Raw genomic sequence first — 26,900 nt, 5'->3', positions numbered from 1 at the left:
TGAAAAGCCAGGATTGTGTACTCACCAAATAAAAATTTGGCCGAGGCCATCCTAGTCCATTGGATGTTCCAATTTACAACAATGAAAGTAAAAATTAAATGGAAAGGTCTACAGAAAAATTGCAAAAAGTGGCAGTAGTTGGAAATTCACTTAAATAAAGCTCAGTATAAGAAATGAATAGGGATAACCAAAGTTGATGGGGTTATAAAAAAGGAAAAAAAAAAGTAAAAGAAAGGAAAAGAGGTGCTTTTAGCATATGAAGTATAAAACAAAGAAAAACAAACAAACAAAACCCACAACCAACACACAAAGCAGCCAAACCAAAAACCAAAACACATAAAGCCTTATCAGTAGATGTATATGGTACTTATCAGAAGTAAATGGTTAAATGTAAAAATAGTCATAAAAATAATAGTACTCTAACAAGTATTCTGTTTCGCTTTTCTAGTAGTAATATTTTTATCATGAAAGGATGGTGGAATTTTTCCCAATTTCTAGCCAAATATGCAGAAAAATTATAGAAAGTTATTCCTGAATGATTCAAAATTCCAAAGAACATAGTTTAGACTGCGAGAAAGGTATTACTATGGTTATGCCTTTCCTTGGATATGAAGTGACTACTGAACTTTAAAGTTTAGTGCAGCATGGAAGGACATCATTAGAATGGAAGGGTAAACCACAGAAATTTATTTTAGATATTGTTTATGGAAGAATGATTAAACAGCAGAGCTAACTATCAAGGGAAATATTGGCCCTTGCATTTGATGTATTTAAATCAAACCTGATCATTTATTTATTTATTTATAGAATGCCAGTCAGCTGAAAACAAGATATGCTTTAGCTAAATTACTGATTTTAGTAGCTGAGATAACCATGTAAAAAGATTTCAGATGTTGAGGTTTGTTGTCTCTCATAGCTATCATACATCTGTGAAGGATGAAAAAACACTTGGTTCAGTGTTTTCAGCATATCTTCATAAGTGTTACTTATTAAATCTGCATATTTTGTCCAGTATCAGGAGAATCTTAAAAATGATTTAAACAGATTTACTGACACATCTCTCTCTCTCTCTCTTTTTTTTTTTTCTCCCCATAGCACAACTGTTTTAATGTGGTGTTTTAAAGCAGTTATAGATAAACAACTGAAAAGACAAGAGTTCTGTGACACACTTTAGGTATGTTGATTTTCCTACATTTTATATATATGGCAGCACAATGGAAGTACATGATGTATCAATTTCTTCACACCTTCCTAATACTAGCACTTCAAGATTAATTAATGTACCTAATTTTAACACAAGTGTTTTCCAGTTGTACATATGGAGCCATAACCTTACTTTTTGTAGTGGCTATATTTGGTATCAATTGATGTCATAGATGCTAATAAAAATACTGTTTTACTCATGCAAATGACCAAATACTGCCTGTAGGGCACTACAAAAGCCCACTGGTCACGGAAATATGACTTGTGTTATTTCCATTAGCTTTAGATCAGCATGGAATACTATGCAATAACATGAGAAGTGATCAAGCTCAACAAGACCTTGCACTTAGTGCTTTCACACTGGATTCTACAGTATTTTTATAAGGACTGTTATTTATAACTACTAAGGCAATATTGCCTGAGGCATTTAAAATTTTCAGTTTGGAAGATATCCAAAGTTAACACAGCATAAAATAAAAGGAAAACAAATAGTTCTCTTCACCCCACTCCTTCAATTCTACAGTTCTGAACAAATTGTCTAACCAACAATGCATCATTTGTCCTTCATATGAGTTTAAGAAACAAACAATTGCAAACAAACTCATCAATTAGGGTTTCAGAGAACAGTCCAATGTCCTCCTGCAGTTTGACAAAGTGAGGGACCTACTTTCAATTTTCACTTATCTGAGGAGCCTTTATTCTCATGAATAATGTCAGTGAAATCAATGAATTGCAGACCCAAATGCTGTATTGCTACAGAAATATTATGTAGTAAAAGGCTCAGTAAAAAGTATCTCTAACAGAGGGATTGAAACTCTGCTCTGTCACGAACCAAAGCTCTTACTTGCTGCAGAACACATCAGCAATAAATAAGGATTGAGGATGCAATTTATCTTGGTCCCTTTCTGTCATGCGTTGTTGGAGTTTTTTATTTTGTGTTGCCAGCGTTTGAAATTGTAGCAGATGATTATCATTACAGTGCATCCTAAACCATGTGTTACTGGATATCTATAAATTTCTGTTCTAATTTATTCCTCTCACTGCTATTATGGTTGCAAAGATCTTAGTGTCTCTTTAGTTAATTATAGAAGCTGAATGATGTTGTTTAACATCTAGTGATGCAGAAGAAAATATGCACTTGCATGCTGCTATTATTCAAATTGAATTTTCAAGCTGAACAGTAAAAAGTCTTTAGTTCACAGCCTTTTTACAAATAAATTTAAACAAGGTGCTGACCTGTGACAAACAGAACAAAAATTGTATATGTACAGGTTGCTGAGCTTGTAGTCTGAAGTGCACTGGATGTTCTGAGGCTTTAAATTGATATAATCTTATAACTAAATGGTTTACAGCATCAAATCAAAAAGTTGTTTTTTTTTTTTTTTAAAAAAAGTCTTTGAGGATACTTCTTGATGCATTAGCCAACTCCTGATTCACTCATTAAGGTGAAGGGAGCACTCCAAGTAGATTTTCATACCTTGCAGGAATAGCAACCTGTCTGTTTTCATCCTATTCTCTCACCAATTTTTTCCTTCCTTTTACTAGTGCTGTGGATACTAGTGCTGGATAGAGGAAATAAGAGTGACTTTTACATGTTACCTGTTACATATGTGATGATTTTTGACAGTCAAGCTTTAGCTAAACTGTGTAAGAAAATAAATCTTTCCTTTATGTGTTTGTCATCTCTTGGCTACCTTTAAAGGATGTAGTAAGTTTTATTCTCCTTTTGACCAAATCCAGAACTTGCTCATGCTGTTTTCAAAGTTTTTATCTCATAGGCTAGCAACCCTTGGACACCATCTTAATATTGCTTATGAAATCTCAGTTTCTTCAAGTTTTACTCTTCTGTCTGATAGTTTTCTAAGATCTGGGACTTTAATAATAATAATAAAAAAAAAGTGTTGAAGTTAAGAGAATAGCTGAAATGGCTATATGTATGCTTTATATACAAAGTGGGCTAAGGGGATTTGTGTTTTCTAAGAATACCAGTTGCTCTTACACAGTCCAAACCCAGATTTCTTCATTTCATTCCGTATGAAAAATCAGGAGTGAATAGTGAGGTCTGGATAGCAAATGCTATTTCTGGTTTGATAGAATAATTTTCAGGGATTGAGTTTAAGCATTATATACAAATATTATTTAGGAAGTTAATTACAAATCCATGAAACTTATTCTTTTTTTTTTTTTTTCTTTTTCCTTTTTCTTTGTCCATTGTTAGTCTCGTCATCCAGCTTCTACAGCTGAAAAATGTTTTGAATGTCAATACAAACAAGTGTAGTTTGAGGCATAGAAATACTATGCACAGTTTATACGTTGCTTGTTTGATATTGTAAACCTTGATCTTGTTTATGTGTAAATCTCATTTGTGACTGAGGTTTTTGCTACTCTGATTGGTCTACACCTTCTCTTGATAAGTTCATTGCACTTGAAAGACAAGACTGGAGAGGTAGCAGATGTATGCAAGGGTACTAGTCCATATTTGCATTTTTCTAGTTAATCCCAATAACGTGGTTGGAGGTACCTTCCTGTCAAGATTAGCAGAGGGGTAACATTTTCTTCGTTCAAAAATGACAGAAGTGTTTCTAGATTTTATTTTGGTTGCCAGCTAGCTTTTCTGAGACTGTAATAAGATATTCCTATTGACTCTGACACCTTTAGAAAACAGCCAGCATGCTTTTGAATGATGTAAACTGTTTTTGAATTGAATGAACACAATTGGTATGTTTTGGTATGCTGAATTATTTTGTACTATTGCTGCCATAACATTCATTAGTGTCATAGCTATGACCTCAAGAGATACTCAAACCAAAATTTCCTCTTTGTGAACCAGAGTGTGTTTTTGAAAGGTCATTCTCCTTTGAAACAGTTTGTGACTGTTTCCCGTAACCTTTTAGAAGCGCGATTTGTGAACCTTCTAAATATTCTGTGTAATCCAAGCTCACCATCTTAGAAGTGTGATTCTGGAGGAGATAAAGGTTGTAATTACACTTTTTATCATGATTTGTTTATTTTTTATTAATTTAGATGTGCTTTGTGATAGGTTTAAGTAATTTGGTTGCTAACTACTAATTTTAATTGTAATTTTAAATTTTTTAATCATTCCTGAAATTTTGTAATGATATTAATTTTCCTAGGTAAACTTTACTTCATTATTAAAAAAAAATAAAAAAAATCCTCAATCCCTTAAGAAAAGTGGAGGATACATATACCTTAAGAGTCTAGAGAGCAAGGATAGGTTGTACATACAGAAAAATTTAAATGGAAATTCCCCAGTATGTGAGTTGTGTGCATTTCTGATCAGATTCATATGTAAAGTTATGGCACAGACCCTGGAAGGTTACCTGTGTATGGTGAGAAGAAACGGACTACTGTTGTCCTCCAATCTACAACTTGAGAGAGCTGCTAGGTTCACAGAATCACAGAATCACAGAATCGTCTAGGTTGGAAGAGACCTCCAAGATCGCCTAGTCCAACCTCTGACCTAATACTAACAAGTCCTCCACTAAAGTATATCACTAAACTCAACATCTAAACGTCTCTTAAAGACCTCCAGGGATGGTGACTCAACCACTTCCCTGGGCAGCCTACTCCAATGCCTAACAACCCTTTCAGTAAAGAAGTTCTTCCTAATATCCAGCCTAAACCTCCCCTGGTGCAACTTTAGCCCATTCCCCCTTGTCCTGTCACCAGGCACGTGGGAGAATAGACCAACCCCCACATCGCTACAGCCTCCTTTAAGGTACCTATAGAGATGATAAGGTCACCCCTGAGCATCCTCTTCTCCAGGCTGAACAATCCCAGCTCCCTCAGCTGCTCCTCGTAAGACTTGTTCTCCAGACTCCTCACCAGCTTCGTCGCTCTTCTCTGGACTCTCTCAAGCACCTCGACGTCCTTGTAGCGAGGGGCCCAAAACTGAACACGGTACTCGAGGTGTGGCCTCACCAGAGCCGAGTACAGGGGGACAATCACTTCCCTAGACCTGCTGGCCACGCTGCTTCTTATACAAGCCAGGATGCTGTTGGCCTTCTTGGCCACCTGAGCACACTGCTGGCTCATATTCAGCTGCCTATCAACCAGTACTCCCAGGTCCTTCTCTGCCAGGCAGCTTTCCAAGCACTCATCTCCCAGCCTGTAGCGCTGCTTGGGGTTGTTACGCCCCAGGTGCAGGACCCGGCACTTGGCCTTGTTGAACTTCATGCAGTTGACCTCAGCCCATCGGTCCGGCCTATCCAGATCCTCCTGCAGAGCCTTCCTACCCTCGAGCAGATCGACACACGCACCTAACTTGGTGTCATCTGCGAACTTACTGAGGGTGCCCTCAATCCCCTCATCCAGATCATCAATAAAGATATTGAAGAGGACTGGTTGTTACTTCTTCTGAAGTTAACTTCTATTATGCATAAATTGTGCATGAATTATGCTGGGTAATCAGGTAATTCTGACTCCAGAATCAGGTGTGAAACATTTTTCACCTTTCTTCCTTTGATGTTATCCCAGCAGATACCACTTCATATTTAGCAGCTCCTTCAAAAGAATGAAGCTGGTTAGCTTCTGTTAACTTTTGTTCACTTTCTTGAGGATGCAAGCACTCCTAAACTCTCTAAAAGGAAACCTGAACTGAATCACACTTTCTTCCAGCTGGCAGTCCATCACGAGAAAGATTGTTCTTTGATGATGTATTTAATGTAGAGCATCCAAGTGCTGTCTCCTTAGTGATGCACTGCTGTAATACATCAGACTGGCATCATCCATCAAAGCCTTCCTCACTTTGATGATGTGATATGACGATGAATGTTTTTGTTTGTTTGTTTGTTTGTGAGCAAAAGAATAATGAGTGTTCATTAATGGAGGTGTATACATCTGCTATTTTTGAACTGCCTGCAAATGTAGATGACACACAGTTATCGCATATCTAGTTTTTATTTGAAGAACAAACTGTTAATATCTTCTAAAATTTACTTAAATGCACTATTCAAACTAGATTGGCATGATGATTGCAATGCCTACTCCTACTCCTTTTTTAACACAGCAGGTTTCTATTAAATTGTTTGCGACAGAGGTGGCCTAGATGCACTGCTCTGGGCTATACCAATCTGCCTTTTTTCAGATCCTGCATTTTCTGTTCTGTATGCTAGTGAGAAGGTTGTGCTTACCTTAAGGTGAATGTATTTTATCTTTTATACGTTCTCCTGTGTTCTTATGAGAATCATAACTGGGTAATTGCTGCTCCTTAGACTTAGTGTTTCAAGAGATGTAATCACATCAAATCTGTTGAGTGATTCTGTAATTATGCTTCATTTATTGTCTTCACTAAGATGTAGTATGAATATGCATAATCTTGCTTTCCTTGATGAGCTGTTTGACCAATGTTTTTCTGTAATCAGTTGCTAAAATGAGAAGAATTGAGAAGTGTTAAAAGACAATGGTCCATATATTCTTTTTCTGGACACCAGTGTTCCAGTGGGGTAGTAGAGGAAAACAGGATTACAACAAGCTTATAATGAGTAGCTGGCTATATGTTGCTATGTAGTGAAAGAAAAAAAGTGAAGATGTATGATCGGGTAAAGAACTTAAAACACACACTTGCTAAAGCCATCTATCATCACAGCATGCTTTCTGAAAAAATAAAATTTTATGAAAAAAATGAAAAAATAAAATAATAATAATAATAAAACAAGCAAACACAACCATCATACCTGTGTATGAGGAAAAGTAAGAAGAGGAGAGAAAGAACCCTGAACCCACCTCTGAATTTCTGTCAGAAACTCAGGTCTGGATTTTGTAAAGCTCTTAAACTGTTTAGAGGTTACTGAATTAGACATTTTCTCCTTCTGTACTGCCAAACTTTTCAGTCTGAAGTCTATCAGTAGAAATAACAGTTGAGAAGATATTTTCTGGCAGTGTTTCTACTGGGTCTGTGTTAGCATACTTCTGCTGACCTGTTTCCATGGGGAATCTGAAACAGAACAAATGAGGTACTAGAATCACAGAATTGAAGGAGCTTCACAACTTGGAAGGAGACCACAAGGATCATCGAGACCAACTTCTGGCTCCACACAGGACCACCCAAAAATCATACCATGTGTCTGAGAGCACTGAACCAAGGGACCTCAGTTGCTTCTCATACGTCTTGCACTCTAGATCCATCTTTGTAGCCCTCCATTTCTAATAGTTTTATGTCCTTATACTGTGGCACCCAGAACTTGACACAGTACTCAAGGTAAGGCTGCACCAGCACAGAGCACAACAGGACAATCCCTTCCCTCAACCAGCTGGCAGTGCCATCCATGCCTGATGCACTCCAGGGTACGGTCGGCCCTCCTGGCTGACAGGGCACACTGCTGGCTCACGTTCAACTGCTGTCAAACAAAATCCCCATATCCCTTTCTGCAGGGCTGCTCTCCAGCCTCTCATTCCCCAGTCCATACGTATAGCCAAGGTTGCCCCTTTCCAGGTGCAGAATCTGGCATTTGCTCTTGTTGAACTTCAAATTGTTGGTGATCGCCCAGCACTCTAACTTGTCAAGATCTCTCTACAAGGCCTCTCTACCCTTGAGGGAGTCAACTGCTCCTCCTAATTTAGTATCAGATGCAAACTTAGTATACCTTCAAGTTCTGCTTCCAAGATTAGTATTTTAAGAATATGTTAATATAAGAAAGGGTAGGCTTAAGTTGCATGACTTATTGATTTTGGATTTAATATTCAGTGTGCTGCAGCCTAATAGTACTTCTTATTAATAAATCAAAGTCAAATTGATGTTGATTGGAACACCCTCTATAACATAAGTAGAAATCTGTATGTGGAAGTAATCAAACATAAAATTCTAGCTTGTGCTCTGGCTTGCACATAGAAACACAGCGATGTTCCCTGTTTAGTGTTTATGCAAGACAATATTCTTTGTGAACCAAGATTCTCTTGATAATTTTTTCTAACTGGGATGATGACTCTCTTGCTTTGTTTCAGATTTGTGAAATAGTATTTACTGTTATTTATGAAACAGCATATTTAATTTCATCGTGCTTTTAAGGCATTTTTTTCCCTTCTGAATTTATATCTGAAATAACTAGCTTGAATTCAGACTATTTCTACGAGATCTAAAGGAGCTCTTAATTTAAGGGCATTTGAAATGATGTACAAATTGTTTTACCAAGGAGTTTAAAGTATTAACAGGATTAAAATTATCAAGGATCCTTACCACATGCTGCCAGTCCCCAAAACCTCACTGTGAGTCATTGGTGATCTATGTAAAATGATCATTAAATGAATTATGGAAAGACACTTTTTTTTTTTTTATCTGTTTACATGAAAAAAAGAAAAAAAAAGAGAGAAATAAAAAGATAGAGAGGGTCAGACAATAGTAGCACCTATAGTACTTTTAATTGGCATTAAACTCATTTGAGTTAGAACCCTTATTTTACTTGCGGAAAGTCTTACACCTGCATTCCTCATCCCTTCACTCAGTAACTTAGATTGTGACTTGTATCCAATTAAACTTGGTCTCTAATACCTGAAGATGTTAGATCTTTATTGGAATTACTGTATTGCATGGCATCAGAACAATTTTCCGCAACCTACGTACCTTAACAGGAAGAGAAGGGGAAATGGATTCCTGTTGTGGTGTTTATCAGCTTACTTTGTTTTTTGCTCTCTGAAGATCATGTTACATTTCTTGTATTTCACTTTTAAATTTCCTGGTCAATGTGGAGTACAAGAATTAATTTAATTTAATTTTTCTTCTATGCCTTGTACTTATGTACATATTTCTATCATCATCTCTTTATGGTTCAGCTAGCTTTCCTCACTGATCCCTTCCACTCTGTGTATTTAAATAATATTCTGTTGTTTCCAGTCACTTCCAGAACAAACTCACTGATGACTTTACTTTCCTAATGAGATCTTAGAGCATTTGTTTGGCTTCATCCTTGTCTCTTTAAAATTGTATATACTCTCTTCTGTCATACACCATCTTCTGTGTAACCAAAATAAGCTGTGCTCCAGTGGGTCTTCAGTAATTACAACATCTGATTTATCATAAATACTTTATCACTTTTAAATAGTTAAATGCATCCAACAGAGCATGTATTATCTATTAATTCCCCTATTTTTCTTTAAAATCCACGTTAGTCATTTAATTATCTGAATCCACTCTTTTCAATAATGTCAATGTCTTTCCCATATTTCATCTCTCAAATATGAGTATTATTATTATTATTTGAAACAATAGATGTATTTATTCATCTATACAACTTAGTAGTGTTTCTGAGTTCTACTTGCTGGAAAATTAAAGATAGTTAATGGACAATGTAAAAACATCAAGCTCAAGTACTGCTACAATAAAGGTCATATTGTGAAACAGTTATCTGAAAGCCAGTGAGCTATTTAGATCATATTTAATGGTAACTAATTAAATCACATGGAAAATAGTCAAGGTATCACATATAGCTTCTGAGAGCTGTTCAGTTTTAACCTTGAACTCTAAGACGGGAAAAAAAATAATTATACTGCTTGATGTCAGTATTGCAAAGGCAAAAATATTGAGAGTGACAATTCGTGACAATTTCTTCATTGTCTAGGTGAGTAAGGATGATAATACTTGAAAATGTAATAGGTTCACTATGTCTAAATAAGGAAAATGGCAAATATTCACTCCTCAGGAGTTAATTTTCTATCTGGACTTTTCCTGAAATGTACAGTTTGTGGGCAGGATACTGTTACACTCAGTTCTTGCAGTATATTTAGTGTTCCTCACTCAGGTTGAAGAGTGAACATAAGGACTGGACAAAATGGTTCAAAACAAAATCTTTAGAGACAAGATCTGTTTCCAGTGGAGGCCATGGGCAGCAGGGGGGTGCCTCTCCTCCTCTCCCCTTCCCTTCCCTCCCCTCCCCTCTATTCCATGTTTTCTGGTTTTGAAGGTTAGCGCAATTGGTCTTTCCTCCTAGAATTTGCTGAATATATGATTGTGCTGAGTTTTTTTAAATAGATCGCACACATTACACAGATCTAAATTCAAGATTCACTCACATCAGTAACATTTACAAATTTTATCTCTGCATGATGGTGTCCTAATGTGACATTTGCTCAGATTTAAGAACAGTGAAAGTTACCCAAAAGAATCTATTTGCCTCCCTTTTTGCCTCACTGATTTCTCTAAGCAAGTCGCATATAATGTGGGTGGCATGGCTGGTTGGTTGATAAACCCCAAATCATATTTTTCAAATTTAGACTTGGAATTTTACCCCATGCAAATTTTATGCTAATTGACTAGCTGGATAATTTGATTTGACAATAAACTTTAAGACAGAGGTTTACTCTTCCTATTGTTCAGGTTACTCTGTCTTTCCTGTATATTTTGTATTCTGCTATCATACTGCTACATTGATTGTCTGACTTCCATGGGATCCCAACATGTCTGGTATATTAATATCTTAATGTAGATCACACCTTCCAATTTCTCCATCTCATTTCTTAGGCTTCCAGCATTTACAAAGTGGCAGCATAGTATTGATTACTTTCATTTCTTGGCACTCTTTTAGAATGGCAATCTGCTTATTTCCTATTTCCATATTTGATTATTTCTATCCTCTGACCTGTGCTTCTCTTGAGAATACAAAATTTTTGTGTCTTCATCTTTACAAATATTACCTCAAGCCCCATGTACTTCTCTGCCTGTCAGCTTTCCCTCACTCAGTGTAAAGTTCAATGCCAGCCTTGTTCATTTTAGTTGTAAACACCTTGGTTCTTTACAGTTGAGATCAGGCCCCTTCCTGTAGTCCAGAAGTGCACTTGGTTTTTGATAAACTGAATAATAACAAAACAGTAATATACATGGAAAAAAGGATTACAGGACTCTTCCCAAGTATTTTCAAGCTGATTCCTTTTGAGGTTTACGTGTCTTTCCTGGTAGGTATATTGCCCTCTATGGCCTCAGAAACCCAGAAGTCTATCTGCCTGAGAAAGGAGCCTTCCACCATCACAAACTCTTTTTGCACTTCTAGAAAGGTGTTCTCAATGCTGAATGTTAGCCAATGCACCACACACTGTGCTCATTTCCCATTTGCTAGCCATTCATGTTACTGAACTCTTTTCTGAACCTCCTAATTTCTCCATTCCCATCCTGAGCAGGACGGGGTCTGCCAGTTGGGTGTGATCAGCTCTGTTGCCTGGACACTGGCCAGGCTGAGGCTGAAGGTGTTTCTATGACCCCCTTTGTCTGCCTGAGTTTTTCCAAAACAAGTGGGACCAAAATTCTGTCTCAAGGGGTCCTGTGGAGACTGTACCACTCATTCATGCATGTATATCCTTTTCCTGGATGAGGTAGCCATCAGTTGTACTTGATAAAATAACCTGCATGTTTCATCCTATGTTCTTTGCTCCTTCTTTGAATAGACAAAAGAGCATTTCTCAGTTGTCTTTCATCTCTAGTGGACCTGTTTACTCTCTTCCTGATATTCTTTCGGCCTGATAGTTGCCTATCTAGTTGCCATCTGCCTCCTATTACCTGCCACTGAACGCCCACTGCTGCAAAACTCCTGCTTGCCTGATAATTTTATTTAGTCCTGTGTGTCTGCTCATTATTCACTGAGGCTCTATTTGCTTCAGAGAAGTACAGAACGTTTTTGTTCTGGGCAAAGGAAAATTTATATTGACAATTAATCACAGGCTTTGTGGATGACAAAATAACTTTTGAAGGGCAGATTTTGTTATTTGAACCCATTTGCATAGCTTGTCTTCATGCTCCACCTTATATGTTAAAGCCTTATGCAACAGGTGAACCATGCATAGCAATCTTGTATGTCAAATTGCTGCAGAATTGGAGCCAGAGGAGAAAAATGATGCATTAAATTTAGAATGGAAAAAAAAATCTTTTAAAAACTATGCAAACACTTAAATGATTATAAGGTGCAACAATTGATATAGAATAAAACATAGGCTTCTGCTTTTACTTTGTGAACACTATTATAGTAATTGCTTTATAAGATTACATTAATGTATATAACTACATCAAGGCATATATTTGGAATTCTGGAAATTGCAATATGTGGTCACATTTGTGAATATGGCAACACATACTTTTTTGCTGCAGTGTTATCATCTCATCAAAAATCCTTGTTGGAAACATCATGTCGGTCCTTCTAATATACTATGTATTGTCAGAGATTGCATTTGAAAGACAACAGAAACAATCCTAGTATCTAAACTTATATATGAAAATGCTTGTAACTTTATTATTGCAGTCATCCACAGTTTTATTAGTTTTTAGTTGTCCCTGTCATTCCTACTCAACATTATCAATCCCATTTGGCAGGATTTTTCATCAATCAGTCATCCTCAACGGGCAGCCAGGGTACTTTCAACAGCCCTTGCCATTTTTTTCCTAATAATTGGAAAAGCTTGTTGTTTTTGGCAAAAGGCTGATGAGGAGGCATGTATCCCCTCCTTCTTCTTCTGTTGCAAATGTTATGCACAAGCGATCAAATTAATGAGATTTGTTTGCAACATTAACTAATTCATAAAACCGAAGAAAAAATACTTCCAAATATCACTTATGACAAGATATTCTATCCACTTATAGTACTTATAGTATAACTTTGAGATCTTTAACATTTAAAAAGACATGAGAAATCTCTAAATCCTGTTAAATTTATACCAAGTGACTAACATCTGTGTTAATTAAATGGACATAATATACTCCTTGGTAGCATAGTCGTTAAAATAATACAGTTTCTGCTGGCCTGTTCTCCCAATATTACTCAACTGAAGACAATTCAATACTCACAAGGAAATTCCAGTCCATTAAACTACACAGTTGTAGAAATCCTCTCCTAATGAGGATGTGTAGACCAGTATGTGTTCCTGATATATGCGTACATTCATATCACCATGGACTTTCGTCAATGGTATGGCTGTGTAATATATCAGCAACTATGCTTAAATGTGTGTATTTTCTTAGGAAACAAGAACACCTCTGCCATGTTTGTATCTTTATTTTCCTATCAACAATAAGTGAATGAATAGGATTCATAAGGACTCTCTTTGAAAACACGGAATCACAGAATATCCTGATTTGAAAGGGACCTGCAGGGATCATTGAGTCCAACTCCTGGCTTCCCACAGGACCACCTAAAAATCAGGCCTTGTGTCTGTCAGTAGTGTCCAAACACTTCTTGAACTCTGGCTGGCTCGGTGCCATGACCACTTCCCTAGGGAGCCTGTCCCAGTGCCCGACCACCCCCTGGGTGCAGAACCTTTCCCTAACAACCAGCCTGACCCTCCCCTGTCCCAGCTCCGTGCTGTTCCTTTGGGTCCTGTCGCTGTCCCCAGAAAGCAGAGCTCAGCGCTTGCCCCTCCGCTCCCCTCGTGAGGGAACTGCAGGCCGCCATGAGGCTTCCCCTCAGCCTGCTCTGCTCTGGGCTGAACAAACCGAGGGACCTCAGCTGCTCCTCATATGTCTTCCCTTCTAGACCCATCTTTGTAGCCCTCCTTTGGACACTCTGTAATAGTTTATATCCTTATATTGTGTTGCCCCAAACTGCATGCAGCACTCAAGGTGAGGCCACATGAGCGCAAAGTAAAGCAGGAAAATCCTTGCCCTCGACTGGCTGGCAATGCTGTGCCTGAGGCACCCCAGGACAAATACCGTATTTTTGTAATCAAGGTTTGTTATGCAAATGTTGATGCACATTCATCCTGTACGTAGGAGATCCTTCTCAGTCAGATCCTTCTCAGCATCCAGCTGACAGAACAGAACACCATAAGGAAGTGGATTTACCCTTCTTGATTAGGATGTGTAAATTAAGTGCAGTCTATTATAATGTATCTTTATTCTTTATGTTCTGCCTTGCTAGAGCTGCAAGGCAGGTGTATTCAGTTTCTAAAAGAAAAATTTATTTCCAGTGCCATTCTCTCTTTCAAATTTACTCTGTTTGCACTTCATCTACTGTCTGGCAATGCCCTTTTCAGTATCTGCTGCAGTGTAAAACATGGCTAGGGTTACTGATTATCCAAAACTGAGTTCAGAATGGCCTTTCTGATGACATTTCAAATTTCAAGAAACTTCAACAAACTTTGGCTTTTAACAACTGCAGTTGAAGACTCATCAAGCTAGTGCTGAAGACAAACTATTTATTGAATTGCACTAGTGATACAGTGATAAGCCTGTTGATTTCATGGCAGAACTGGCTCATGTACATGCCAATTTTGGGCAAATTATTATTATTTTTTAAATATATCCCTCCTACCAGTATTCTCTATGCTGGGTTTTATGATGGCTTCCAGTATACACATAAAAGTTTATCTGCAAGGAACTCATGCTATAATCTGCTACCTCCATTTTCTGCTTCTTTTCCTGCTAATGTCGCCGCATGTGTGCGAACAGTTAAAGCTGTTTGGAATTCTTAGAAAGAGAAAATAAAAAAAATAAATGATCTTTTCTGTTTCTAGTAATGAGATGAACTCTGGAAAAGTGAACTGGAAAGGGAATCAAAACACTAGGATGTAAAGCAGTTCTTACAACTGATAGCAAAGGAAAGCACTGTAGCCTGATTCAATCTTCTTTGGTGTGTCTGGTCATCAGCACTTACTATTAGTAGCACAACTTCTGTAATCTTCCAGTTGCTTTATTCACCTGAAAAATATGCAAGTTGCAGAACAACATTGATGGATTAAAATCTTCCCACTGGGATTTCTTTGCTTGATTCTTTAGAAGGAGAACTTTCCACAAACATTATTTCAGGAAAAAATCTATGAAAGAAGCTTCAGACGATGGATATTTTTAATGAAATAAAGTAATCTTAATTATCTCAATGGTTTTGCAAAGTGATGATGAGGCTTCATACAGGGCTAAAAATAAAATGGCAGTTGGGGTGGAGGAGAAAGAAAGGAGACAGAGTTAGAGTTTGAAACTCCCTGACCCACCCAATTTCTAATTGCTTTTCAGGCACAGTTTGTGATCCTTTCAAATGCTCTAAATTAATAACCATTGCAGAAGTTAGAACAGGGATCACTCAGCACTCCAAAGGAAATCTTAAGGAAAAAAAAATAAAATTAGCGTGTTAAACCTGGCTGCTAGGTAATGTGATATTACTGAATACTTCTGGGGATACAGAGCCCTTTATATAATTCAGGCCACTTTGAAAAATAGGAGAGAGGGAAAAAGAAATTAACAGCTGACAAAAACTGCAGCAAATTGATTGAGGACATTTAACCTTTTATGCTTATTTTTCTTCTTCTTCTTTTTTTTTTTTTTTTTTCCAATAAAGACTATTTTCTTAGTTGTAATAGAAGTGATTTCTGTTAAAAAAAAAAAAAAACAAACAAAACCAGTAAGCTGTATTTCATTTTAGTTGAAATTGTCTTTCTTTCCTAGCTACAGTCTGGTAGAATGTGAATTTCATTTTACAGCAAAGGAGAAGAGAGGTTCTGAATTTAGTTTTTATTCTAAGGTTTAACTAATTTGTTCGTAACTGACTTTTATTGACTTTTATGAGTTTAGGAGAAGACAATGTAGTAGAAGACAATGTATTTCTTTTTAGGAATAGGTCTTCTGTAGGAACACAACAGTTTACTGATATTCTGATTACTGATATTCTGATATTTGTTTCCGTTTTCTTTACATCTCACAAAAGGATGCAAAAGGTTTTTTTTTTTTTAATCTAATTAACTAAGAAAAAATATGTGTAAAATACTTTTTTTTTTGTACTACAGTCTGCCATCCTGTAGTTAGCTGTACTGTTATCAAAGCAGAAGTTACTAATGACATTTATTAAGCACATTTCTGCGTGGATACAAAGAGGGAGAGAAAAAAGTTTTTTTTATTTTTTTTTTGTAAGCAAAATTGAATTTCAAATTTCAGACATCTGGTAGATCATACGTTATACCACTGTAATTTTCTGAAATGGAACAACGTGTATTTTTTTTTTTTCTTTTTGTAACTTCATTGTCAAATTCAGAACTGTTCCTGAATTCCTGCAAATATAAACTCTGCTGTTGTAATCTATCATCTTTCAGCTGTAGCTTCTAAATGTCCCTCTCCCTCTTGTGCTTTTTAAAATCCATTCAGTTATTTATCTTGTCAATGACTTTTTCAGTGGTAGTCTGGGCACGCTCAGTGGCTTCTTAGGTATATTTTCCTCCTTTGTATTATAGTCTATTGAGTTACTATTTCAGGCAAAGCTTATTTGGTAAGTTAAAGTGGAAGTTGTTCCTATGAATTGTTTCTTTTTTTTTTTTTTTTTCTTCAGGGAAGAGATGATTATCATTCTATTATAATTACTGAAATTTCTTCCTGCAGAAAAAAAGACTTGATTTGTTTAAAAGAAAACCACAGGTACGAAACTACTACAAGGAGACAAGTAGATACTATTATTATTACAAAATTATATTATTGATCCTAAGTGTACTGACTTAAGGGAATGTCTTTACCTTTCCCAGGGCTTAGCATTGAGCCTTCCAGGAGGTTGCTTCTCTGTAGACTGTAAAGAACTTCACAAGAAAGGGCTGTAGCCTGTGGTAAGTTACTTTCTAAAAGTGTAAAATAAAGCAAGAGCTCATTCACTAATGCAAAATAACTAGCACTTGCACTTTCTTGAGTTTCATGTACTGACCTCTAAAGTAGTGCTCTAAATGTCAGAAGAGCCATGCACAGAAACTTATTTCTATAGGAATTGATGACTTAACATTTTGCCAAGAAAACATTCATTTTAAAACAATATTATAGTATATGTGTAACAACAGATGTTTAACAGATCTTTTATTTACATCCTGTCCAAAAAAGCAAAGGACTATAGAAAAAATGTTTTTATTTTATTTTACTTTATTTTATATTTTATTTTATTTATTTTATTTTATTTTTTGTTGACTGTCTTACTTGTTTACAGCAAACACCAAAGATCAGATGTCCACTTTTTAAAAAGACTGTCATGAATTTGTAAGAGTTTTTACATTTTGTATCATATTTTAGATTCTTTATTTTTCTTTATTTTTTTTTAAGTCTCATCTGAATTGACTTTAATGGTGATAAAGAAAACAATCTTTGATATTTAAAAACAATCATATTTTCCTTGTTCAAAATCCAGAGACTCGTCAACTTAAGAAAAAAAATGGAATAAACCAAATATAAGTACATTTTTATAAGAAAAAAGTCAGCCTTGAAGACAAAATATTCATAAAGTTAAGAATAGTTCACACTGTTTGACATAAGTATAATTTGGTACACATTATTGTTCCTAACTTTACTATTTACCATTTACTTTATGTATATATATATATATATATTTCTATGTAAGTTTAGTGTTTGTTTGGTTTTTTTTTGAACAATTTGAGTTTAGCTCTGTCACACTTTTACATGAACTATGTGCTGCTGAGTAATTTATAAAATTGGTTTCTAAACACTGAAAGCAGATGGCAGGAGCAAATAATTGCTCTTAATGAATTTCTTTGTATTACTGTTATAATCAATATAAAACATATTTCAGCCTAAAGCTTGGCATGACATCACTGTAAAGCAAGATTGCTGTCAAGAACAGCATTTATCACAAGGAACATTTCAGTCTCATTTAAAAAGTAAGTTCTTTCCTTTGTATCATCTGCTCTTTTTCACAATGCATTATTCTTCTGGTTTATTATTCACCTTCTCACTGTTCAAATACTCAGTAGTTTCAGATTCTGTTTTTAGGTATTTCCTCCTGATATTTTTCAGACCATTTGTACTGTAGTATCATGGATCATTAAATGCATTAAATGCTCTTTGCTCAGAAAATGCAATCCACTACAAGGAAAAATTGCATTCTTTTTATTACCTAATAAACATTTTAAAAAACATTTTGCAATAGATGTTTTATCTTATTGGCTACTCCTTCTTTTGATATACTTTCCTGTTCTTTATCTTTAGTTTATTTTAATTATTTCCATGGTGGTTTTTGTTTGTTTTTGTTTTTTTTGTATTTTGAAGTGTAAAATCCAAAGTGTAGAATATGTGAAAACTCAAAAATTTTCTCTAAAACTCAGAAGTTTTAAAAAACAAAACTAAAACTCTATAGCACTCCTCTCTTACTAGAAACAGAGATTTACCTTGGATTCCAATGCATCTTAAATGCAAGTTAAAATTTCTTATTATTTACGAATGAACACCCAGCAACCTTCTCTAATTTCTTTTCACTATATTCTGTCTCCTTTTATGTTTGTTCTTCTTGTTGATCATGTTTTTTTTTTGTTTGTTTGTTTTTTTACCTTAAAATATAGACTAAATAATGCTGCTTATATAGTTTTGCTTGCCTCAGCCTTTGAATGAGGAAAAAACACTTCCTGAATACTGACTCAACTTTATTTATTCATTAGAGAAAAATTATCAGGGTGAAGGGTATCATTATATTTAACCAGAATGAAAGATGTGTTATTAGCTCTGCACTAACATGCAAAGATAACTCTGGAGCATGCCAGCAGTTCCTCCCAAAACCTTTACTTGGTGGTACTAGATGTGGTGCACAGACCATATGAGCAAATCTTGTTAATACACAAACATCCCAAGGGCAGGAAATGAGTTAGCTGGTAACCAGGAACTCAAGGCACAGAAGGAATACAGACTTTCTAAGGATTTTAAATCAATAGAAGAATAGTAATTGTTGTGAGCCGGTGGCTGGAAAAACATCTGGACAATAGAAAAAATATTGTATTTCCAGGTTGAAGTAGTATTTCATGTGTGCAGATGACAGCTGCTTGTTTGCCATGATTATTTACATCTAAAACCATCTGGTTTGGTTTATGATGAAGTGTTGAGGTATGTTCACTCTCACTGTCCATTTTAAAACTGCAACTACCACCTACTGGAATGTGAGAGTTTACTAGTAGGTACTGTATAGTTAAAGTGATAATGAAAATGCATCATATAAATAAGTTAATACAGGTACAGAAGGCTTTGGTACAGTTGAATTGAAAGAAGATGTGATACAGTCAAGTACCTGCAAACCTTTTGTGCATTTAACTTAGAACAGTAGAAATAAATTATTTCAAAGCCTATAAGTTATTTCAAAGTAAAGTACATGATTCAAATGAAAAGGAATAAGGTGAAAAAGCATTTAACAGCCTCTTATTTAAAAAAATTACAGGAAAAATAAGTGCAATTAATGAGTGTTCAGATGTTAGGAACTGTCATGTTCAGTAGATAAGCCTGAACTGTGCACAATAAAATAAAAGCATGTAGTGACATATTTTTCTCCCTACATGCTTCAAATTTTCCCAGAAGGAATTTCAATGATAGAGTGTTTTTTCAGCTCCTTTGTTCCCTATACATTTTCAGCACTTAGTCAGAGATTTAAATATTGATTCTCTTTCAAAAATTCAGGAATTTTAAAGATATCACAATATATATTAAAATACTGGTTAAGAGTTTTATATATTCTCTTTAAAAACTGAATAAATGCAGTGAACTACACAAACAGGAAAAAAAAGTGGAAAATGTCAGGCAAACATTCTCCTTCATTCAAACATAGTATCAGTGAAATTTGGCTATAGATTAATAAAATCTCTATGTCTGACAATTAATTATTGCTCCTATTTTAAGAAATTATTTTTTTTAATTTAAGAAATAGTTTCTTGATATCAGCCTAAAACAGGTTCTATTGTCTGAACGATGGCTTCATTCTTAATCTTTCAGTTATAAAGATGTAGGTCATATAGTGATTATATAAACTTTTGCATCTAGTGAGAAAATCATTCAGTATAAAATCCATTAGAAAGAAATGACTTTATTCAGGACATGAAACTATCCCTTGTTCGTGATTTCTATAAGGCTACTGGGCAGAATACTTAAATGTCCTCAGGTCAATTTCTTTCTTTAATACTAACCCAGAGCTATGAACATGTATTATTACAGAAATGAAGTAATGGAAAATCATCCTGATGTGAAAGCATATTAGAAATCATAAGTGAATAGGCTTGGGGCACTTGAATAACAAAGCAATGCAATACTGAAAGTTGGCAAAAAATCAGCTCTTTTAAGGCTCATAGATTACCTGGATTTTGGTTCAGTTCATACTATCTGACTACACAGGTTTCACTTGATGTTACTACTGAGATTTGTCACCAGGTTATGAATTGCAAATACGGTTGTGAATATATAGAATGTCTTATCCAGAATGAGATAAATAGTAGGAATATGAAGAACTTATTATTTTGTTGGTAATTTTAGCTGTTATGCCAACATCAATTGTAAATCTGTGTAAACTGATTTGAATAACTAATCAAAGCTAATATGTTATTCTTTAGAATATGAATAATTTTCAAAAGCAAATGTATTTAAAAATACTTCTTAAAGTACTCAAAGAACTCTTTAGAAGTTTATAAATGGATTTTGAGAACTTCTGTAACTCCTGTCATGTACTGAATACAAAATAATATGAAAACATACCAAGTTTTTATAATGCAAATGTACAACTTATTTTAGATCTCATTCTCAGATGGTGAACAAAACTGATTTTATTGCAAAGTGATGGTAAAACATGTGAGAGCAAACTGTTTTTTGCCACAGTAATGTATACAGAAAATCATCTCACAGACAAAAAGATAAAGTTGGTGAGCAGTAGATTAAAAAACAAATTTCTGATCATGTTGTGATTCTTAGTATGTCCTATTAAAGTGGCAATGCTATGTGAAAAACAAACCTAAAGATATAAATGAACTGTATCAACATCATTGGCCAATGCTATTATTGTATTTAAGAAATTAATCACTTAACATTTCATGTATTCTTACACAAAAACCAAATGGAAAACATAGTGAGTCATCTGACATTATACTCTTTCATCCAGTTGTTTCGAGACACTTGGAAAATGCAGTGTAAAATTAGATATACTCAGAAAACTGTTTAACAAAATTGATCTTAGAATCCCAAGAAATGACATATTTTTCTTGCCTGGAAATCCTGTTTTCTGAGACTTGTTTAACAAATTTCATCAAGTAGGGTACAGTGAAGGCACTCATGACAGTTAAGAATTATGCAAAACTGCAACTTCTCATAACAGCCTTCCAAACTAAGTCAAAAGCTCTTCAGGATGAATTAGTTAAAATTTTTAGCTAAAATAAATCATGCTATCTTCTAATACATTTTACCAAGCTGGGACAGATGAGGTGAATTTTTTGCTCTAGTGACACCTGTGGTCAAGGTCCAAGGACAAAGGCACAAAACTCTGTAATGGTACATGTTTTCAACTCAAACTGGGAGATGTTAAGGAACACAAAAATGAAACACCAGGTCCTGCTGTCCTACTCCAACAGGGAAAGAGAAACATAAGAGGTGGATATAGGTTACTGTTGAAGATGCCATGCAAAATCATCCTTCCATTCCTTCATATGGCCCCCTCAGATACAGTACTCCCCCTGTTTCACAAATCCCTTACACATAAAGTATCTAATACTGAACTATTAAAATCAATGGGTGCTTTGACTTCCGCTTCAATGGGAGCAGGACCAAGTTAAAAATGATTACCGAAGTCATGCAGTGAGCCTCTGAAAGCAGTCAGTGGCTGATCTCAAAAACAAATCAATCACTGGGGAGAAAAGATGAGTTAATGTGCACAGCGGAGTCCAGCTGAGGATTTACCAGCTGGAAGGAAAAAAGCATCATGGGCAGAAACACAGCATATTGCTATTCCTTTAATATTTTGGGGTATGAAATGGTCTTAAGATAATTATGGAAACAAAGTCCCTTCTATAAGCTACAAAAATAGAGGCTGATAGAAGAGACCACAGATATTAACAATTCTGATTGTAGTGTGGGAAACAAGAACTGGCAGCTGTGACCACAGCTATGTGAATAGTTTATTTTCAGACAAGTTCTAGGCAATTTCCAGATTCCTATTTCTCATGATTCAGCTGGCAATGGCAGAAAAATTACTCCTCTGCTTGACTTTTGCAGTGGAATAGCTACTGCAATTACTGTTGTTTTTGTGAAATAGTTACTGAAATTGCTTTTGTTTTTAAGCAACATAACCTTGAACCTGGAAAAATTAAAGTGGAAAACTATTATATCACTGTATCCAGAGCTATATGACTGTTGGTGGGAATAAGCCCCTTCACTACCGTGAAGCAGAGAGCCAGCAATATTTTCTGTCGAAATTTTTATATTTCTGGAGCATGCTTGAAAAACAAACTAGTTGAAATCCTACCGGAGAACCAAAGCTACTTATTATTATTCTTGAGACTATTGCAGGCCAGAAGGCAGGCCAGTTTTGCCTATGTCTTGAACTGGATTTCATATATCATGATTTAAGTGAAAAACAACAAACAGAAAAAAACCACAAATAATAGAATTAATCTGTGAAAGAGTTACTTTATGTAATCTCCACATTTGTCTACTTTGTGTAATTTGGAAGAACATATATATGCACAAAATATAAGGTAATTTTTGAACTGCCCAAAATTTGGTTCTGACCTGTATGAAATTTAGCTTTATTCTACTTTATTATTTTCCACTTTTACCACAAAGATTTTGCAAAGTTGGGATAGTTACAGTAGCTTTTTCTGCATTCATTGTAATATGTTGTCTTGTAAAAGAGCTATTGAAGTGCCTATAAAGCAGACATTATAATACTTTACACTATTCTCTTGATTATCATGTCACTGTTGCATCAAATTGCATTGTACCAGGTTTATTTTTAAATGGGTTGTGTGTTCCGTAATTTTTATTATTGTACATGTTTCTAGAGGTTTTGTTCAACATATTAGAACTGAGTATATTAATCATTTGATGATTTGATTTGATTTTGCAGCTAATTTCTGCTCTTGGCTGTGTGATCTAAATCCAGAATAGCTTCACTTGTTACTTTCTGACCAAAAAATTGCATGCCAATATTTTTCCTATAATGTTCAGAGTACTCTTCTATATTAATAGAAGCTCTTCTATATTAATATCATTGAAAGTGTTCCCAGCCAAACAGTGCCCTCATTTAAGTGCAGGAGAACTAAGAAAGCTCCTTAATGATCCTGATGGTCCTGTGCACGTTTTAGAACATTAAGAACATCCCTGAAATATTGGGGAAGCTCAGGCAAATCCTGGCTTTGTGCCTCTGCCTTGCAGAACATCGCATTTGTGAATGTGGCACTGAGAGTGTCTTGGCTTATAACATAAAGACTGTTCCCACAGAGATAGCTTTAAAGGAATAAGCACTTGTGCTTCATCCTCCAATGCATATTTACTGTAGTTAATTTGAGTATTTCTTAATTTTATGCTTATGTCTCGATCAGTCTAGAAGCATGATATTTTTGTAAGCATTGTAATGATCAGATACTAATATTCACCTAGATCTGCAACAACCAACTGCATGAGAAAGAACACAAAATACTTATAATGAGAAAAAAACTCCTGTTTTACCAGAAATCTGTACAACTGAGCTGGCATGGGAAAGGAGAAAGGTGGTTTTTAACCATATTTATGTATGTATGTATTTATTTATTTATTCATTCATTCTCCAGGACTCAAAGCAACTGAAGTATCTAAGCTAATTTACACAAGTCTCCAAGAATGGAAAACAGGCCTCTGGCATGGACTGTAACCTGCTTCTAAAGTAAGTACCACGTCAGCTTGAGATTTGGCAGTGTAATGTGTGTGAATGTATTTGTGGAATCTATACCCTGTTGCAATAATCAGGGAAATTAGGATAAGCTGGAACTTTACTAAATACATCGAGAGACCACATTGCATTGTTGCCCGCCAATCCCTTGCGCTGCCCATTTTCAGGTTACTGTAAGTGACAATGACAGGGCACGGGAACATGCTCAGTAAGAGTCCAGAAAGATGAAGGGGAAGAAATATCATACAAAGAATACACAATGATGGAAAAAAAACCACCTGTCACAAGGAACACCATCACATTTCCTTGCATACTTTCAGATTCCAGTCTCCCTTTAGGACCAGCTGGTTTGGCACTGTGTGAGCAATATTGTTCCTAAACACAAGGTATGTTGAGGGTGCATGCAGGGTGGTGTAAGATTTTGATAGCTGATTTTTTTTTTCTATCTAAATTTTTTTTTTTCCTATAACAGACAAACCAACCAACACTCCTGCTACTAAATTTCAAATTAGTCATCGTTTTCAGTCCCTCTGGAAAAATCAGCCTTTCTTCAGTTTACTGCTTTGCTATTGCAAATGACTCACAAATTCTGAAATTTCATTTAAATGGGGGAGGAATTACAATGATATTTTGCATCCTAGGTAAGACAAAAACTCCTACAGTAAATTAAAGGATACTTCTTTTGCCATCTGCAGTCTGACACTTCTGTGCAGCCTGATGCTTCAGACAACTAATTTTTCTGCAGTGAAGTGTGTAAACAGTTGAGTTGAATTCTGTTCAATGCCTGAACTTCTATTCCATGTGATGTTATTTCTGTATCAGATTATCTATGTCCTTTTTAGATTGTGTAAATCAGTTTATCAAAAAGGACAATGGAAAGACATTTTGTCCAAAGGGTATTTGGTATGCAATAATAATCTTATACAGACTAGATGCTGTATAATTCAAATTACATGTTTAGTCACAAGATGTTTCAAATTCAGATGAACAGAATGCAATGTACTCATGGTGCTAAACAAGAGACAGACATTATAGGCATTGCTTGAATTGTGAGGGAGAAGTATGTGAGATAGAAAAGTGGAAAAATTGTTGATATGTTGATATATCCTTAGCAGAGGGTCTGACATAATGATAGCCTCCTCCAAAGATTAGCTAAAAGAGCTGAAATGCAGGGTAAGAATAATGTTATTAAAGATATTAATTGGCTTGTGTTGTTCTTTCAGTGAGGACAGTACAAATATGTGTTTTGATACTGGCAGATCCCACATGCTTGTCTATGTGCAAAAGCACTATCTTGTGTGGAAACAGACTGTGGGCTTTACAGAATCACAGAACCGTCTAGGTTGGAAGAGACCTCCAAGATCGCCTAGTCCAACCTCTGACCTAACACTAACAAGTCCTCCACTAAACCATATCACTAAGCTCAACATCTAAACGCCTCTTAAAGACCTCCAGGGATGGTGACTCAACCACTTCCCTGGGCAGTCCATTCCAATGCCTAACAACCCTTTCAGTAAAGAAGTTCTTCCTAACATACAACCTAAACCTCCCCTGGCACAACTTTAGCCCATTCCCCCTTGTCCTGTCACCAGGCACGTGGGAGAATAGACCAACCCCCACATCGCTACAGCCTCCTTTAAGGTAACTGTAGAGAGCGATAAGGTCGCCCCTGAGCTTCCTCTTCTCCAGGCTGAACAATCCCAGCTCCCTCAGCTGCTCCTCGTAAGACTTGTTCTCCAGACTCCTCACCAGCTTCGTCGCCCTTCTCTGGACTCTCTCAAGCACCTCGACGTCCTTGTAGCGAGGGGCCCAAAACTGAACACGGTACTCGAGGTGTGGCCTCACCAGAGCCGAGTACAGGGGGACAATCACTTCCCTAGACCTGCTGGCCACGCTGCTTCTTATACAGGCCAGGATGCTGTTGGCCTTCTTGGCCATCTGAGCACACTGCTGGCTCATATTCAGCCAACTATCAACCAGTACTCCCAGGTCCTTCTCTGCCAGGCAGCTTTCCAAGCACTCATCTCCCAGCCTGTAGCGCTGCTTGGGGTTGTTGCACCCCAGGTGCAGGACCCGGCACTTGGCCTTGTTGAACTTCATGCAGTTGACCTCAGCCCATCGGTCCGGCCTATCCAGATCCTCCTGCAGAGCCTTCCTACCCTCGAGCAGATCGACACACGCACCTAACTTGGTGTCATCTGCGAACTTACTGAGGGTGCCCTCAATCCCCTCATCCAGATCATCAATAAAGATATTAAAGAGGACTGGCCCTAGTACTGAGCCCTGGGGGACTCCACTAGTGACCGGCCTCCAACTGGATTTAACTCCATTCACCACAACTCTTTGGGCCCGGCTATCCAGCCAGTTTCTAACCCAACGAAGCGTATGCCAGTCCAAGCCACGAGCAGCCAGTTTCTTGAGGAGAATGTTGTGGGAAATGGTGTCAAAAGCCTTACTGAAGTCAAGGTAGACCGCATCCACAGCCTTTCCCTCACCCACTAAGCGCGTCACTTTGTCATAGAAGGAGATCAGGTTCGTCAAGCAGGACCTGCCTTTCATAAACCCATGCTGACTGGGCCTGATCGCCTGGTTACCTGTAAGTGCCGCGTGATGACCCTCAAGACAATCTGCTCCATGAGCTTCCCTGGCACCGAGGTCAAACTAACAGGCCTATAGTTCCCTGGGTCTACCCTCCATCCCTTCTCGTAGATGGGCGTCATGTTTGCTATCCGCCAGTCGACTGGGACCTCCCCTGATAGCCAGGACTGCCGATAAATGATGGAAAGCGGCTTGGCCAGCTCCTCCGCGAGTTGTCTCAGTACCCTCGGGTGGATCCCATCTGGCCCCATCGACTTGCGTACATCCAAGTGGTGTAGCAGGTCTCCAACCATTTCCTTGTGGATGGTGAGGGCCATCCTGCTCCCCATCCCCTTCCACCAGTTCAGGGTACTGGGTATCCAGAGAACTGGTTTTGCCGCTAAAGACTGAGGCAAAGAAGTCATTAAGCACCTCAGCCTTTTCCTCATCTTTTGTAACTAATTTTCCCCCCGCATCCAGTAAAGGATGGAGATTCTCCTTAGTCCTCCTTTTTGTGTTGATGTATTTGTAAAAACACTTTTTGTTATCTTTAAC

At 36.6% G+C, this 26,900-nt stretch overlaps 1 long non-coding RNA gene across 5 annotated transcripts; it reads left to right on the top strand.

Annotated features, from left to right (window-relative positions):
• Positions 1-727: 727 nt before the first annotated feature.
• Positions 728-25,574, top strand: LOC310898578. 5 transcript variants are annotated; one of them, XR_014583443.1, is made up of 6 exons: positions 16,365-16,385; positions 16,496-16,531; positions 16,636-16,713; positions 23,671-23,762; positions 24,089-24,154; positions 24,241-25,574. It is a non-coding gene; the product is annotated as an uncharacterized lncRNA (long non-coding RNA). The 5 variants fall into 5 exon arrangements; XR_014583440.1 differs by lacking the exons at positions 16,365-16,385; positions 16,496-16,531 and adding an exon at positions 728-1,174; XR_014583441.1 differs by lacking the exons at positions 16,365-16,385; positions 16,496-16,531 and adding an exon at positions 14,730-15,274.
• Positions 25,575-26,900: the final 1,326 nt, after the last annotated feature.

The sequence above is a fragment of the Anser anser genome (genome assembly GCF_964211835.1).
Source record: "Anser anser genome assembly, chromosome: 4".
In the NCBI taxonomy this organism is placed as follows: domain Eukaryota; kingdom Metazoa; phylum Chordata; class Aves; order Anseriformes; family Anatidae; genus Anser; species Anser anser.
This window is presented reverse-complemented; position numbering and strand designations above follow the sequence as displayed.